We start from the raw sequence: 10,155 nt of genomic DNA, 5'->3' as shown, positions 1-10,155 counted from the left end.
ATTACTTCAGGTAACAAAAAATTCAGAGAAGGCTAACTATAATGTTGATTCCCCCCAAATATTGATCCATAGAGAAATGCATCCTAAGAGCTAATATTAAATACTTTCTTAAGTCACTCAGTCAGTTCAGTCTCTCAGTTGTGTCCGACTCTTTGCAACCCCACGGACTGCAGCATGCCAGGCCTCCCTGTCCATCACCAACTCTCAGAGTTTACTCAAACTCATCTCCATTGAGTCGGTGATGCCATCCAACCATCTCATCCTCTGTCATCCCCTTCTCCTCCTGCCTTCAATCTTTCCCAGCATCATGGAAATTCAGTAAAAAAAAAAAAAATTTAAAAACTCTGGAACACAATAATGTTCATAATGTTAAACTGGTGATTTGAATAACTCAAAATTCTTTTAGGTTTTTTCACAGGCTTCAGAGAGTGCCATCAGGAGTCCTTCCTATCAGTATATCTGATACAGATCTGATATATGTGTATATATATATATATATATATATATATATATATATATACACACGTATATATACACACACACACTTTTGATGCAAAATAATAAAACCAGTTACTGCACCTATTAATTTAATTAATATTTATATAATATTTTTATTCTTGTTACAGGAGGAAGAGAAGAAAACAAGTCTTTATTTTTGTTTGGTGTGAATTTTTCCCTTTAATTCTAACTGATTTGTGCTTTTTGTGAATTAAAGAAATGATGAGGACTTTTATGTGAGATTTCCCTATCACAGAAATAAAATACCTTCAAATCGTCCCTTTTTCCTAGCCTGCTTATTTATGAAAACATGTTGATAATTTCTTTAAATCGTTTTGTATACCATTGTCTGAAGCAGATTCTGGTCACAAAGCACTGAGTATTGGTCTCTGAAGGAGATTAAAGCTACTCAGGGATGGATTTATGACACTGAAGACTAAATTATACGATGAACTAAAATATGTTCCCAAGTAAAGCACTATTTTGTGCTTCCAGGGCATACTGTTAATTAAATATCACTTAAGTGTTCTAATTTAACATCTACTTTTTCTTAATCTTGTTCAGTTCTCTATTCATAGACCTTTTAAAACATAGTATATACTGTAGTTATTTTGATTGACAGTAATTAACACTGTCACCAGTTATTATTATTTCTTTTTATTCTTCAAGTATTTGTTGATCACTCACTGTGTCTCAGGTCCTGTTCTGGGTTCAGTCACTGTCCTGAAGTTGCTCAAGAAAAGGAAGCAACTACTGGCAATGTAACAAGATTATGGCCATTATAGAGGCGGCAACATATTGTTGAGAGAATGAAAGTAGGTGAGACCAGTTGTGACTATGGAAAGTCACACTGGCAGAAACAAACATTTAAGTGTCTCAGAAGATGAATGGGTAAAGAAGAAGGCAAATACATGAAAAAGGAAAACCTATGATGAACCATGATGAATGAATGTATAGACATGGAAGGTCAAACAAGACAGGCATACTATATAGGATTGAGTGGATTCTCATGGGTTTTACTACAAAGGGCTTGAACAAAGTCTTATGGGCACCAGAGAATGAACATAATATTTAAGCAGAGTAATTAGTTTTTAAGGAGATATCTTATAAGATATGGAAGATGGGGAGTTCAGTTCAGTTCAGTTCAATCGCTCAGTCATGTCCAACTCTTTGCTACCCCATGGACTGCAGCACGCCAGGCCTCCCTGACCATCACCAACTCCTGGAGTTTACTCAAACTCATGTCCATTGAATTGGTGATGCCATCCAACCATCTCATCCTCTGTCATCCCCTTCTCCTCTCTTCTTCAATCTTTCCTAGCATCAGGGTCTTTTCAAATGAGTCAGTTTTTCGCATCAGGTAGCCCAAGTATTGGAGTGTCAGCTTCAGCTTCAGTCCTTTCAAGGAACACCCAGGATTGATCTCCTTTAAGATGGACAGGTTGGATCTCCTTGCAGTCCAAGGGACTCTCAAGAGTCTTCTCCAACACCACAGTTCAAAAGCATCAATTCTTTGGTGCTCAGTGTTCTTTGTAGTCCAACTCTCACATCCATACATGACTACTGGAAAAACCATAGCCCTGATTAGATGGACCTTTATTGGCAAAGTAATGTCTCTGCTTTTTATATGCTGTCTAGGTTGGTCATAACTTTTCTTCCAAGGAGTAAATGTCTTTTTATTTCATGGCTGCAGTCACCATCTGCAGTAATTTTGCAGCCCAAAGAAATAAAGTCTGCCACTGTTTCCACTGTTTCTCCATCTATTTGCCATGGGGTGGTGTCATCTGCATATCTGAGGTTATTGATATTTCTCCCAGCAATCTTGATTCCAGCTTATGCTTCATCCAGCCCAGCGCATGGGGAGTGGGGCCAGGGAAAAGCATAGCAGGGGGCAAGGTCAGTAAGTGGTGACAAAAAGATCAGCCCATGAGTAGGGAGGTTGTTAATTGTATTAGATTTGAATAGAAATCTAAATGGTGTATTTATGTTTTGGCCTCTGCTGCTGGAGAAAACATTTGCTCAGAGCAATAAAGTGAGCTGTTGGTTCTAACTCAGTTGCTTTGTTCTGCACACTTTTCTTTCAATTCTGTTGCAATATCTGTGGACTTTGCTTGATTTTGGTGTAATTCTAAAAGGTATTAACTCAAAGATCACAGTAAGATAAAGTAGAATTCAACATAAAAGCATTTAACAGGAAAATAATTTTTTATTGTTAAGAGGAAAATTTGAGTAAGATTAAACTGTTTGGAAAACATATGAGCCAAATGATATTTCATGGACATATATAAAGAAAAAAATTTTTGAAGCATTAGGACTAATTGACATAAATACAACAAAAAATTGGAGATTTTAGAACATTTCTACCACATAGAAAAAAGAAAGTTAAGCAAACAATAAATAAAGACACTAGGTAGGAACTTTTCTAGTCAAAGCTACCAATGGCTTCCATGGTGTAAAATCAGTTACCTGATTTCTCTTGTGAGAATTTGACACAATAGATCACTGCCTTTTCCTTGAAACATTTTTCTTGTTGGCTTCTGGATTCTCCTCCAATTTTATTGACTGAATCTCCTCAATATTTTTCACTACATTTTCTGCAATTCTTTGACCTCTAAATGTTGCAGTGTCCCAGAGCTGCTCTTCCCAAATATAAAATTACTCTCTGAGTGCTAAGTCATTTCATTGTCTGACTCTTTGCAACCCTATGGACTGTAGCCCACCAGGCTCCTCTGTCCATGGGATTCTCCAGGCAAGAGTACTGGAGTGGTAATCTCATATAGACTTGGTACATTCATATCATCTAAATATTGACAACACATATTTATATCTCCAGCCTGGATTTCTTTCCCCTTAATTTCCAGGCTCTTGTGTCAGCTTCCTCCCTAACAACTCCATGTTGATAATGTGAAGATAATCCAAACTTAGCACAATTTAAACTGAACTCCCAAATCTATGTCTCCCTCTGTCTTATCTATCTTTCTGGTTACTCGAGCCAGAAACCTTAGAGTCATCTATAATTCCACTTTTCTGCATCAGTCCTACAATCAATCTATGAACAAAACCTGATGACTCTGCCATCGATGTACACCCCAAATTTGACTTTTTCCCAATACCACCAGTACAAGCCACAGTCCTACCGCAGAGGGATTATTGCCACAGCTTAATTGCTCTCCTTACAAGGTACACTTGCCTCATTGCCAGCTCAACGTAGTAATTGTAGTGATCTTTAATTGAAGTACAATGTGCCACTTTTTCACTTAACATTCCTAGTAGCAGGACTTCTCTGGGGTCCAGTGGTTAAGACTTTGCCCTCCAGTGCAGGAGGTGAAGTTTCAGTCCCTGGTCAGGGAGCTAAAATTCCACATGCCACAGGGCCAAAAAGCAAAGACATGAAAAAGAAGCAGTGTTGCAACAAATTCCATAAAGACTTAAAAAAAATCTTTAAAGACATCAAAAAATCTTTAAAAAAAAAATCTCTAAGTAGCTTCCCATCTCACTCAGATTAAAGTCTCTATAATGATTCTGCATGATAATAGCTTTCTGCTCTTTTCTCTTTCTTCTTTTCCACTGAGTCTCTTTGCTCAGGTACAGTGGCCTCCTGGATGTTTTTCAAGTTACCAATTAATTTCCTATTAACTTGCCACTGTGATTCTTTTTGCTTGGAAACTGTGCCCTCAGATATATGGGAGGCAAACTCCATCATCTCCTCAGGCTTCTACATTTTCATCTGCTGGATAAGTCTTCCTCGACTGTCCTATTTTAAATCAGACCCCTATCCTTATTCTCCACACAAATTATCACCCTCTCATATACAGTAGATTTTATTTATTTTCTGTCTACCCTCACTACTGTAAACTCCATGAGGACAGGGCTTTTTCTCTGCTTTGTTCACTTCTATCATTCTCAATGTAAGAAGAGTGCCTGGAACATAATAGGCACTAGGTCACATTTGATGGGTATATAGATGAGTACACATGCATGGGCTGTATTCTCTTACATGGTGGTAACCTCGAGGAGTCACTAGCTCCATTTTCTAAAAGTCACACTGGGGAGAAGGAGAAGCATGGGTCTGAGAAATTAACATAAGAACATAAGAAACCAATGAGGAGGTTAAAGATTCTTAAGGTTTGGTTAGGGTGTAGAATGAGGATGTGTTGGGGTCTTGTGGCTACTGTAACAAACTGCTGCAAACTGGGTGGCTTGGAACAACAGTGTTCTCTGTCTCACAGTTTTGGAGGCCTGCAGTCACTACCAGGGCAGCGCTCCCCTGAGCTTCTGGAGGGTGCCTCAGCGTTCCTGGGCTTGCATTCTAGTCTCTGCTCCCATTCTCCCATCATCTTCTCTCTGTGTATCTGTCTGTGTCTTCTCCTTCCTTTTCTCTGTCTCAAATCTCCCCCTGTCCTTCTCTTAAAACCATTTCTCATTGGATTAGACCCCAACTGGGATAATCCTCATCTCAAGCTCCTTAATTTAATCATATCTGCAAAATCCAAAAGTTTGATGTTTACAGGATAACATTAGGATAGGACTAATTTCCTGCTAGGCTACAAACTGTTGGAAGCAGGTGAATATAGACTGTGTGTGCATGCTGAATCATTTCACTCTGGTCTGACTCATTGCGACACTTTGGATCATAGCCTGCCAGGCTCCTCTGTCCATGGAAATTCTCTAGGCAAGAATACTGGAGTGGGTTGCTATGACCTCCTCATGAGGATCTCTCTGACCCAGGGACTGAATCCGTGTGTCTGACTCTTTGTGACCCTGTGGACTGTAGCCTGCTAGGCCCCTCTGTCCATGGAATTCTCCAGCAAGTTACTGGAGTAACTTGCCATGCCCTCCTCTAGGGGATCTTCCCAACCCAGGGATCGAACCCAGGTCTCCCGCATTGCAGGCAGATTCTTTACCATCTGAGTTACCAGGGAAACCTGTAGTATAGGTCAGTCATTCTTAAAAAATGACTCTTCCAACCTCTCCCTACTGCCTCAGGACTGGCGGATTACTGTACAAAGAATTTGTCTCTTCCCAATGATGCCACTTTCAAAGAGTCAAGGGAGATTTCAGAAAATTGCTTGATGGTATCAAATTAAATTGATAATATATAATTGCAAGATATCTGGAAATTCAGTGATCATGAACTAAATAACATACTTCTAAGGAAGTCATGAATCAAAGGGGAAATAAAAGGGCATTAAAAATATTTTAAATTGAATTAAAATGAAAATGCAGCATATCAAAATTTGTGGGATACTATTAAAATATCATTTAAAGAAAATGTATAGCACCAAAATCTCTCTGTTTTATAATTTATAGCACTCCATTGTCTTCAGTTAACATTTGTTGGAGAAGAAAGAGATCTCAAACCAATGAATGCAGCTTCCACCTTAAGGCAAAAAGAGAAAATTAAAACAAGGCAAGCCAAGTAAGGAAGTAATGGAGATCAAAACAGAAATCAACAAGATAGAAAACACACAAAAATATAGATAAAAATCAATAAAGCTAAATACTGGTTCTTTGAGAAGATCACTAATGTTGATAAATCTCTAGCTAGATTTTTCAAGGAATGATAATTAAAAAAAAAACCTAAATTGCTAGGACCAGGAATGAGAGAGGTGACATCACTTCAGATATCAAAATAAGGGAATATTTTGAAAAATATTTTGCCAATAAATTCGACAACTTAGATGAAATAAGCAAACGCCTTGGAAGATACAAACTACCAAAGCTCCCTTTAAAAAAAAAAAAAAGATAATCTGATTATTTCTATATCCATTAAAGAAATGCAAAATTTAGTTGAGATCATTCCCATAAAACTCCAGAAAACTGGTGAATTCTACTAAACACTGAAGGAAGAAAGTATACTAATTCTATACAACCTCTTCCAAAAAACTGAAGAGAAGGGACCTTGATTCTGTGAGGCCAGTATTACCCTGATACCCTTTTCCTGCCGTGTGAGGCCAGCACCAGATTTTGGCAGCCTGCAACCCTGAGGAGACCTTTCACCGGAGCCTGATTAGGCTGGCATCCTGATCTCAGATCCCCAACCTCCAGAGCTGAGAGGAATGAACTTCTGTTGTTGATAAGCCTCCCACTTTATGGTGTTTTGTTATAGCAGCTTGAAGTAACTTAGACACTGTATTCCTTCTGCCCTGGTCTCCCTTCCTCCTATAGATAACAGCTTTTCTCAGGGCTTGGTTATCCATTCTCTTCTTTATTTTTAACAGTTAAGCAAATATGTATATAAATAATTTTCCTATTACACCGTTCTACCTATATTACATAAGGGGTTACATACTTGCATATATTGTTCTGCACCTTTTTACACTTAAAAATATAATCTTGGTGACCACTTCATATTATGCATACTTTTTTTTTCAATTTTTTAACAGCTGCACAGAATTTCTTTGTGTGATTAGGGCTATAGTTTTTAAATTGACCTTGTATTGACACTTGGATAATTTGTAATCCTTTGCTAATGCAAATAATGCCACAGAGAAGAACCTAATGCTTTAGTTGTTTAATCATATTGGTAGCATATTTTTAGGTGTACTTAGTAGCTCAGTTCTCTTCAACTTGGCGACCCCATGGACTGGGGCCCACCAGGCTCCTCTGTCCCTGGGGATTCTCCAAGCAAGAATCTGGGAGTGGGTTGCCATGTACTCCTCTAGGGGATCTTCCCAACCCAGGGATAAAATCCAGGTCTCCCGCTTTGCAGGTGAATTCTTTACTGTCTGAGCCACCAGGAAAGCCCATTTTATTTTTATTTTTGTACCTGTTAAAAATTTGTTTCTAACAAAAAATTTCAAAGGATAAATACATATATTTTTGTTGTTGTTTAGTTGCTAAGTTGTATCTGGGTCTTTTGTGATACCAAGAACTGTAGCCTGCCATGCTCCTCTGTCCATGGGATTTCCCAGGCAAGAATACTGGAATGGGTTGCCATTTTCTCTCCCAGGGGATCTTCCCAACCTGGGGATTGAACCTGTGTGTCCTGTATTAGCTAGCGGATTCTCTACCACTCAGTCACATTGGGAAGTACATATTTTTTTGGATATTGCCAAATTCTCTATAGGTATTGTACCACCATTTTGCATTTGCAGAAGCTCTGGATAAGATGACCTATTTCTCCACTGTTTTATGCTCAAAGTATGTTGTCAAACTCTTAGATATTTGCCAGTCAGATAGGTGAGGAATGGTGCTATGGTGTTGCTAGACGTTCATTTTTCCTATTATGAGCATCTTTTTTAGATTAAAGATCCTTTTAAATGCTTTTTCGTTTTGCATACCATCTGCTTATATGATCTTGCTATTTTTCTATCAGATTGTTGGTATTTTTTTCTTTCCTATTTCAGGGTCCCTTGTATATTGATAGATTGCAGCTATCATTTCTCAGTTTCTCCTCTGCATTTGTGACTTTCTGTATAGTATTTTTCCATATACAGTCTTAAAAACTTTTTGGGGGTAGTTGAATTTATTACTGCCTCTGAATTTTGTATCATAGGACAATTGTCTCCAGTGCACTTGTGTTTCTTCTAGTACATTTACTCTCCCCACTCCCTTTTAACATTTAGATCTGTGATCTATTTGGAATTTTCCTAGTGCATGGATAGGCATTTGAACCTAATTAAAAAAGTTTAATTGTATGTATCTTTCTCTTGATTGCCAATAATACACTGTTTTAATTATTATGCTAGTTTAGAATGTTTTATTATCTATTAGCGCTGCTTTGCTCAGTCATTAGAAAGAATGAAATAATGCCATTTGCAGCAACATGGATGCAACTAGAGATTATCATACCAAGTGAAGTAAGTCAGAAAGAGAAAGACAACTACCATATGATCTCACTTATGTATGGAATCTAAAAACAACCAACCAACCAACTACACAGCTTAAGCTCATAGACACAGAGAACAGATTGGTGATTGCTGGGTGGCAAGCAGAGATGCACAAACCAAATGAACAGGAGGGTCAAAAGCATAGTGACTATAGTTAATAATATTTTATTGCATATTTGAAAGTTTCTAAGAGTAGGTCTTATAAGTCCTCAATATAAAAAGAAAAAATTGTAACTATATATGCTTATGAGTGTTAACTTGACTTATTGTGGTCAGCATTTTGTAATGTAGACAAATAATGAATTGTGTTGTAAACCTGAAACTAATACAATGCTATATGTCAATTATACTTCAAAAAAATTTTTTTAAATTGTGACTAAAATAGCCCAGTATTTTTTCTCCTTAGGGTTTTTATAATTATACTACTTGGTCATCCCTCAGTCAGCGGGTAAATGCTCCAGCTTCCCAGTCTCTGGCCGAGACAATTCTAGGAAATTATCTTCCACTCCTCAGACAGGGTTACACCCAGTTGCCTACATGGTTACTCTTCTCATTAACATCTCCTTTATTAGCTTTTTTCACTTCTTGGTCTCACTTCCTAATCTGTGCCTCCTTCAATCATCTTCAAAATAAATTACAGGTCTTTGGAGGTCTGCTTTTGGACAACCTAAACTAAGAAAAAGTCATTTTTAGATTTTGACCTGGAGGTAACCACTGAGACCCGAGTTTGCTCTCTACATGTGTGTGGTGGTAAAGAAAGAGAGAAGGAAGTGGTGCCTTCCGATTGAACTGTTCCGAATGTAGCTTTCTAGCTTGTTCTCCTGATTATCGCCCTATAGACTATACCACTCTTTAGACTCAGAGCTTCTAGGGAAGGTTGGTCTTATCTTCCATATGTGGAGATCAGCTTCCTTCTTATTTATTTTCTCTATCAACTAGATCCCATCTGTGCTAGTTTCTGAGATTTTCTCAAGATTTTGACTATTCTGCTGGCTACCTCCCTCTTTTTTCCCCAGTATCCTTATGTATAGGTATGTGTCTATAAAGCTAAAGCCAGACTTCTTAGGCATGTTTATCTGAGTAAGTTTCAAAGTTTATTTATCGTTAACAAGGGAGTTAGCAGTTAGATAATTCCAGACACATTCAAAATGACCAGGAAGAAAATTGGCTTAAATACATTACGTTTTTAACTCAGCATAGACTGCTCTTTTATCTCATACAGTCACTAAAAAATTCACATTCCTATCAGTGATAGGGGGGTTAAACTTGTGAACTAAATGAACTGAAGCCATCTTCACATAAGTGCCAGGCATGAACCAGTAATCAGAAGTCATAAGTAACATAGCTGAGAAGAAAATGAAAAGCAAGTTGATGTAATAGCTGAATAGTTGAAATGACAAAAGGCTGTTTAGAGGTCAGCATGATCAGTGACATTTACTGGTTGCAATCAAAGATGCTGACCAAGCCAGTTGCAGAAACCTCAGTCTCTCTCTATCTCTCTCTCTCTCCCTTTTACTTTATCTACCTCTGTCTCTTTCTCTCCCCACTTCTCTTTCTCTATACCACTCTTTACTTATCCATCTGTAAAGATTTCTTTTTCCTTGGTAATTAATACTTAATCTATGGAGTTATAGTTTAAAACTGTAAATGTGCCTTTGTCTGATAATTTCTCACCAGTAACTATAGCATCCATTCATGAAACCGATTTAGATCAGTTGCTACTGTGAGAATTACAAACGATTATTTACATTTATTAGTTGCTCTTCTTAAAAAGAGAAGAGCTTTTGCTCCCTCTCCTTTTATTTTAATTTTGTATTGGTATAGA

Source organism: Dama dama, chromosome 6 (assembly GCF_033118175.1).
Source record: "Dama dama isolate Ldn47 chromosome 6, ASM3311817v1, whole genome shotgun sequence".
Taxonomy (NCBI): Eukaryota; Metazoa; Chordata; class Mammalia; order Artiodactyla; family Cervidae; genus Dama; species Dama dama.
This window is presented reverse-complemented; position numbering follows the sequence as displayed.